The following is a 9,181-nucleotide window of genomic DNA, read 5'->3' as shown; positions in this document are numbered from 1 at the left end:
CCAAAGGAATTTGTTCTTGATGAGGAGATTTATTTCCATTTGAAGAGCTTGGTTTTCTTGGGGAGGAGCTCCCTCATTCACAATCTCTTCTTCAACTCTTCTTGCGGCTTCCCTTGTAGTAATCATAGTCTATAACTACAATAAACGGTATAGATTAAAAGTGACACATAGAGTTAAGATTTTGGAGGCACGACATAGTATTACCAAGAAGATGAGACTTTCATTAGAATCACAGTCTCTCATTCATAAGTGTGGCACGCTTACCAATTACTAACAAGACCCTACATAAATGTTATTTAGTGAGACATCAATACTATGGTTAATCAACCTTATGCTCTGATACCAAGATTGTTATGGCCGAGCAGCAGCCATAGACGTAACTGGAGTCTTCGTCCTCGAAGATAACTTAGACTAGCCCTTAGCATACGTCATGGCATATCATCAGTAAAGAAAATATGGAAAATTTAAAAATTTTACATAGTGAGGTATACTTATACTTCTCACATATCATATATGGAGTTTACATGGAATCCTCGCTTATGAAGTTTACATAGACTTCTCATTATGCATTATAGCCAATACATAAGATAGTCTAATCATAGTCTCACATTAAACCATCTAAAGAGTATTACAATGTTGGTCATAACCCATAAACAAGTACAATATGCCCATATATACTTACAATAATAGTCTCAAGAATAGGGAAAGAAACAATCGTCTTTAGGCATAAGCTATACTACTAAAATAGAAAGATGGAACCATCCTCGAAGATTGAGGTCTCACCAACAACTTGGGAATGATGTCAAAGTCTTCTTGCAAATATTCTCTAAGCACCTCAGCGGCCTAAACTTACATATATAAGAAATATGAAGAATATGTGTTAGTAAAACCACTTGTACTAAGTATGGAAAGATATTTACATAAACCTATTTGAAAACATGCATAAAAAGGTCCATTACTTTATAAACATGTTAAAGAATTTTGAAAACCTTTATGCACACACAAGATAGAATATACAATCAATCATCACTTCAATATCAGGAAATGTCAATATAAGCAAGAACAAAATCACCTTAAAGTCATATCAACATTTCAAATTTATCTAGTCCATATCATCAACATCCAAGACCCTCAACAACAATCCCATACCAAGCTTACAAGTGCAATGTTAATGTGAAGCCCCATAACCCCACATAATAAACAAAACTAGAAAAGGAATGATAAGTAATGCCTTTCTGCATATAACATAACATCATGCATAACCATCATCATACATAACAATTTAGACCAATATCATGTTCATCAATGTAACAAACATCTTATAGGAAAAACATCATATAGAACCAACAAATATACATTTCATGATATCATAAGTACATAATAACATAAGTACAACCTCTTACGGCTCCCCATCAAGTCCAACATGTGCAATGTATAGGTAGAGTCCTATAATCCTCCCTACGCTAAGAAGAACCTCTTAAGTCACCATTGTTATTGTTCAACTTTATTATTTCATTCATTCATTTTACTTTCGTAAACAATCACCTTAACCGATATTAGACCATATGATCTAAATATGGAATTTGGTGTCATGAAACCCTAAGGTGCTCTAGTTGCGAAGGTAGAATCAAAACATGAACGTAGCATTCTAGGTGGATCTACCAGCTAGTAGTTTTATTGAAGCAACATCGTTAAGGAACTAGGAAATATAGTGGAAACCCTCTTTATGCACAATTGCATTGTAGTCTCCATCTCATGAGAATCGTTGTGAACCTATCTTCCAACATTGGGAAGGGAAACCTCTCATATCTAGTTAGCTCAGTGCTATGCTAAAGTCCATTTTTAAAATGCGTTTAAGTCATTCTTAATAATAAAATCATAATATGCCATAGGAGACTAACCCCTTATATAATTATGTCGTTATATCATTAGGTATAGGATGAGAATTTCCTTTTATCACAAACCATTAGTAGTGACAACAACACATCATAGTCATATCATAATAAGGAACACAAGAGAATCATATTCAGACTTGCATGATCATACCCCTATCAAGATTTCACAATCCATCATACTCATAAAATTACATCATAATCTTCATATCATCTTCTTCTTTATATTATTCATGTAATCATACTCCAACTGAATATCATTATAATGAATAAACCATCATTATTAAATGAAAGAACTCATAATTATAAAGCTCTTACCAATAGCCTTCAAGCATCACCTTCAAGATCTTACCCTCCATTCATCACAATTATCCAATGATTCACTCATCATTGTCATGATATAGTGAATTACATAATAACATAATCAATTCCAAAAACCCTAATCATATGAAAGTTGAATTAAGAGCTAGGGTTAGGGAAAAGGGTACAATCATGAAGCTTTCATGAAAACTAGGTTAAAGACTAAGAACTACAAAAATTTTACAATTAAATCGTCATAGTCGATCAGTATAAACAATTACAATTCAACATTAAATCAATTTGAAATATCATTGACGAAATTTAAAGAAAAGTCATCTTTTAGACATCATTAGAAACCAATTTTGAAGAGCCTCTTGGGAAAGAGATCCCAAGAGTTAATAGCTTCCATACCTTATTATTCCTTTAATTTTGATGTATAAATAAATGAGTCTTCGATCCTTAGTGAACGTTGAAGCATGGTCTTCAATGGGATCTTTGGAATAGTTAGAGAAAGTTGTAGAGAGAAGTTAGAGAGATTAGGGTTTGGGAATAATGGGGTGTTAAGTTTGTTTTTGTCTTACGGTACTTTATATAGTCCTTTAACTAACATAAATAACCACCCTTAACCCTCAATTAATAACTTAACTAATTAACTAACTAACCATCTAATTTAAAATAAATTGTAGTGACTCAACCCTCTGACGAACCCCCCGTCAGGCGGCGTCACCCATATGATGGAGCAGTAATGGAATCAGTTGTTTTGGTCAAAGAGGGTGTTTTTAGCCATTTTAAGTAAGTGTGTACTTATGACACCATCGACGGGTCGCTGACCCAATTATGGCTTTTCATTTACCCATTGTCAATTTGACTATTTTTTGGTCAAATGTTAGGGTCCTCTCCAAGGACCCTTAGGGTGGTTCTTGGGGAGTCGTACCAAGACGTTTCAACCCTTAACACTGTCTCCTATATGTTTAACACTTTTTTCAAAATTTGACAAAATTCTGACTCTTAAAACCTCTTGAAACATTCCAAGGCACACTAGCATCAATTTCACTAGTCTCCAGGCGTCTTGGTCGTTTCTTGACGATTTGACTCTAACACTTTCTATTTTCTTTCTATAATTAATTAAGCCTTAGTAACATTGTTTTAAGTATTAATTCATCATTTGGGGCTCTATACTAAGTCATGAACTTCAGGATTGTTACAAGTCTTAACTACTTTAAAAGGGAGGGAAAGAGCTACAAAACCTTCAAATATTAGATGCAAACTGATTTTTGATTAAACTATGTTCCAAGGACATGCAAATAAGCCGAAAATGTCACGACCGGGATCAACACCTAGAAGTAATATGGACTACTTGACCTCATGGAGGTATTATACAAGCCCATCGTTATAATTCATTGCTTTGTCGTTGGTATATTTTGTGGATAATTTAAGACTTTCACAGCACATCGCATGCTATAAAATCACTTCCATTAAATATTAAATATCATAACACAGTCAGAATCTAAGCGTCTTTGCCATCTTAGACTCAACATCATTAGATTATAACAGGGACACGACCCTTTCAACATAAATCATAACTAAGCTATTACATAACATTCAATAAAACTTATCATGGGAAATCCTTAAACTTATGGATCCCTTTCCTTGAGCTAGGGAAACAAATTTAAATCCCTTCACTCTAGAGGCATCCTTTAAGCATCCATAGCCTACAATTTATGTAAGAAGGTGAAGAAGAATGATGTTAGTAAAAGAATGCACTAAGTATGACATCCATGAAAAAACATATATTTAAAGAGGACATTGTACATTGAAACAATGCATCATGCCTTTTGTGAAAACATCATAAAACTTTGATACTACAAGAAAAAGTGATTTTTAAGACCATCATTTAGGGACAGTTAATAATCTTGTCTCAAAAAGTGCATGTCCTAAGACAAGATTATATTCTTTTCCCTAATTCTATATGTTATTGGGAAGGTTTAAAATCTAGTCCCTAAAGAATGTTATAGCCGGTCCCAAAATGTAAATATAGTTGCGGAAGTGGGAAAAAGTTCATTTTAAATTTTTCACAAAATTCATTAGACACCAAAAATTTATCAAAATTATTAAATTTCTTTACAAGGAACGCCTAAATTTTTTCAATACATATAAAAAAATTAATTAATTAGTCAGTTAACATTTTTCAATACACAAAAGCCCTAAATTGACTTCACCACAAATCTCTGTAGCATATCTTCAAATCACAATTCTCTAGAAAAAAACAGTGCTAATAATTTCAGTTTTCTTCTGCACTTTTAATAAGAGGATGGAAATATTTACATGCACTTTATCTGTATTCAACACTCAAATTTATCTTTGAAAATCTTGTCCCAAAAAATCAGTCATATCCAATATGCTTTTATTGAAAATATTGTCCTAGAACATCTTCAAATGGGGCATCTATTAGTGGCGGTAAGCTTGCTGCCAATGACATTTCGGCCGGCTGGCAGGCAGGATATCTCCTTTATTAACTACTGAAACATAGATAATAAGCAAGGAGTATTGCTTGAAGAAATTCTCCCGAATGCGGTTCGACGAAAGCGCGATTCAAAATGGAATTGATGTTTTAATCTGGGAGTGGATTTGGATCTTGCCTATACTGGAGTTTCCCTTAGTAAAGGCATCAATATTTTACCCTTAATGTAATCTTTCATATATTGGAACTTTGATTTGGTTAATTTTTATTTTTGGAGTTGAGAGGACAGAAGCTTGAGCTTCAAATTATTTATACTGCCCAAAAACAAATAAACAACTTCTCTATGTTGATGTAGAAAGATTTATTTTTTATGGTAATTTATAAGCTGGCTATTATTGTGATTCTTCTTAAATATGATTTTAGTTACTCATTTTATTTTATTTTTGGTAAGAATTAAATTGATATACTTGTATCCGGAGTTTCATGAGTATGGTTTTGTTGAAAAGTTAAGTGGATGAGTTTATAATTGGAATCCCTTTGTCAAGTGACGGAAATCCACAGTCTAACAATGTTCTGAGTGTTACTAGTAGGCTTGCTGTTCGAGCTGCTGAGAGATATTAATCATTTAGAAGTTTTGTTTGTTATTGTATTCATTGTCAAATAAGGCTAATGAATGAAAAAAATAGAGTTAAAATTGCTGGATAAATTGATAAGAATCTATTTTTTCGGCTAGTTTATTTGATATGTTAATGTCGGTTAATTTCAACATCTTTGTTTTAGAGTGATCAAGTTGAGTGTGTGAAGTATGTTGTGATGTTGCATTCTACACTTGAGTAGCTTCATCTGCTAGTGATATTGCATATTTGTTAAATTTGATGATGGTCACCCTCTCGTAGATAATAGAGGATAGATTATTAACTCAGATATTGAAGAGATTGTTAGATAAGATAGTTTATGTTATTAAAACTGCAAGAAAGTATCATGCAACACAAAGCACTCACTTGAACAAGAAATCCTTTCCAACCTTGAAGCTTAGTTTATGTCTCTAAATCTAATAAAAAACGGAAAAAACCTATATTTTTGAATCTTATTGGTTGAATTATTTGTAACATGTTTTCTTGTAATACTTTACTAACCAAAACTGATCTGATTATTACAAACTGAGGCTACTAGCCGACTTCCTATTTTCAAAAACTTTAGGGCTAGTATGCTTTGGTTTTAAACGGTTTCTATATGTTTGTCTTACAAATTATTGATACTAAGTTCACCTTGTAGTTCACTAGTCATTCTCTCGTAAGATGTATAAATTAATTTTCTAAGTGGTGAGGGACTTTCTGCCATAACTTGTCATCTGAAATGTTGATTTTGTCTTTTTAGGAAATGGAGAGTATATCTGGTGGAGGAGTACGGGACAAAAGTTGATGCATTGAGATACATGATTCGTAGGTAGTATGATCTTCCAAATTATTCCTTTATATATTTTTAAAATGCTACAATGATTTGTGATGAATTCACTTTAGGTTGTCGGTCATGAAGTTCTACCCTCTTCTATTCATTAATTTCCATGTAATCAATAATGATGTATGCTTCCTCTTTTGCGTTGAATTTTGTTCGTTTCTACATTCCTTTTAGAGTTTCTTTTTTTAAAATTACTCTTTATATTCTTCTTCATTATCTTGTCGTTTTCTCTGTGCATATGCAATAATCTAGTTTCTTTCATTTCCATAGGAGGCACAACAAATTAGTATTTATGAAACTATAAGTTAAGAAATGAAAAGTATGTTTACTCTGTAGTTTCCTGAAATTGACTGAACTGATGAACACTATGATCGCACTTAGATTTTACTGCACCAACGAGAATAATGTAGAAAGTATATTAATCAACTGGAGATTTGTGATATGATTAAGCCAAACAAGAGGTATAAGTAAAATTAACCTCTTTATTTGTTTTAGCGAGAAGTTAATATATCTATCGAATTTCTCCAACGGAAGCATCAATAGTAAGAATAACACATATTTTCCTCGTATAGATCCTCTAGTGTACATAATCGAGAAAATATCAGTCATCTTTTTATGATAAAGTTCATGATCCAAAATTTCCAATATGGAGTGAAAAAATGCTTAAGTGAAGGGAGCAATAACGACTTATCAGAATCCAGATCATAACATATGACATCTGCCTCATTAACATTTGTTATAATCCTCTATGTTCATTGAATTTCATGAAAGAATTAACTCAGTTCTTCTCCAATGTTTTGCAATATCCTTCATGATCTTGTTTTGATGAAACTTATCTCTAGAAATGTTGAGAGAAAGTTCTTCTTAATACACAATGCCCTTCACAAATTAACCTTTTACAATAATCGGATGGTTGGAACAAATAGGATCTAGTTTTGATGCATTTGAAATAAATAATTCATGAGTGTAATTGTTCTTCTTCTTGCTCTATTATAAATACACACTTGTTCTAATAGTTGTCAGGCATGCTGTTGTTGTAGCTTCATATGTAGTTTTACAAGAACTAGTGGCTTAATAGAGGAACAACTGATTAATATTTTCACTGCTACATATTTTCTTTTTCTCTACTTTCAAACACTTCTCTGTATAACTATCGATTATGTTGTCGTTTCTTGCACTTGCAATAACAAAGATAAACTACTTAATTCAAGAACCATAATTTAACTAGACTTCTTGCCACTGCTGCATAGGTTCTTCTTGCTTTATTTTCACATACTTTTCTGCAAAGCTACGTGAAACCAATCTTCGATTGTTCTTTCATCTTCTTTCTTTGAAATAGTTGATAAGTAAATGAATACGACTCCAACTTGATGAGTATTAGATAACATATGTTTTCTTCTGTTTGTAGATCATTTTAATTGGATTTTGTATACATCTAAACCCTATAGGCTCTTCTAATCATCAGATCACAATGTACTCGTCCATAATGTATCCTACATATCTACTAGCTATAACCTTTCCCTCACTTGATACTCTTTATATGTTGTAGAAATGATCACCATTGTTTTATCTCCAATCATTTGTGACCACTAAGATTTAAAATGATCATTTCTACCGACATATAGTTGTAACATCTCTATTTTTAGGTAGTCTAGACACCACCTTTGACCCAGAAAAATACTTTGAGCTTTTGTCCATGTTAGCAATGAATTCATAAGCTTGTGAAAACTCCCTAAAACTTTCAAATAAAAATTTTACAGACCTGAACTCAAGTTTGCGAAAGAGGAAAAGGTCATGAATAAAATACATCAAAGTGACCTTTGTAGGCATGTTTATGGAAAACTAGAATTTTGGATTTTGTAATTTCAAGTGAATTTTTAATTATTTGTTGTTGCGTTTTCAATGTGCTTCTTGGACTTAAATATGAAAAATCCATCCTTTTGAACGGCTCTAATAGTTTTTTTATGTTATTAAAACTTTTAATGGTTTCTTTAGAATCGATGAGTTCTACACTTATTTTGCAGTGAGTACTTTAACTAATTTGAGTGTATGTTTATAGATATTACTATATACAAAAGGTATTTATGATCTTTGTAAGATTATGTTCTTACAAATTTTTGGAAGATTGAATTTACAATTTAAGATGAAAGTTTAGACGATGCACAAGCTCGTTATTGTTTTTCTAAGAACATTATATAAAACTTGATAGTCTTTCTCGAGATGCTAATTGATTAAGAGTTTTTTGTTCAGCAAATATTGGAAAGATCTGTCACATATTCTATTGAATTTTGTATTTGTAGAGATTTTATATTTAGTGATGAAATGTATTAATTTTATAAGATGGAGTTGTGTACAATGGTTGTGAATGAGAGGATTAATTAGTAGTTGCTCGTCTATAGATATTAATATAGAATGAGTCAGTTGATCATTTCAAAAGTTAATTCAGGACAAGGTAATTTCTGGTCTCTAAAATTAATCATCGACAAGGTTTTTGCTTTTCGTGATAGAGTAATTTAGGACCATGTAGTTACTGTTTGCAAAAAAACTTAAATGGTCACAGATAACTACTTTTCCGATATGAAAATTGTCTATTAGGGACTGGATAAACGGTCACAAAAAGTAAATCAGAGACTGTAATTGTTTCAATCTTTAATAAGATTTAACGACCATATATAGAAACCCGTCACAATTGACCTTTAGCGAAGAAGGCTTTTAGTACATGAGGCGACCAACATTTTTCCGTCGTAATAGGCTATTTCCGACCAGATTTTGATATTTAGGGACGAGATTCCCCTTCCTTATCGTTAATTTTTCTTGTAGATCGATACCATAAGCATCATACAATGCACATACTTCATTTAGGAATATACTGTAACGACCTGTTTAGTCGTTTTAAGCAGCAGATTTTATTTCTGGAAAAAACTGTCTGAGTCAACGGAACCCACGACGGACCGTCATGGGCACGACGGGCCGTCGAGGGTGTCTCGTTCCAAAACACTTGGAATTCTGAAATTTGGGTACTGAAATCGACTCTCTGAACTTCGTAACGGAATGGCAGGACGGACCGTCG

The 9,181-nt window shown here is 32.5% G+C and overlaps 1 pseudogene; it reads left to right on the top strand.

Moving 5' to 3' along the window:
* The first annotated feature begins 4,628 nt into the window (after window positions 1-4,628).
* LOC114076494 lies at window positions 4,629-6,103 on the top strand (annotated as a pseudogene).
* The last annotated feature ends 3,078 nt before the right edge of the window (window positions 6,104-9,181 follow it).

Source organism: Solanum pennellii, chromosome 3 (genome assembly GCF_001406875.1).
Source record: "Solanum pennellii chromosome 3, SPENNV200".
Lineage (NCBI taxonomy): Eukaryota > Viridiplantae > Streptophyta > Magnoliopsida > Solanales > Solanaceae > Solanum > Solanum pennellii.
The sequence above is the reverse complement of the archived record's forward strand: the minus strand, read 5'-3'. Positions and strand labels throughout refer to the sequence as shown.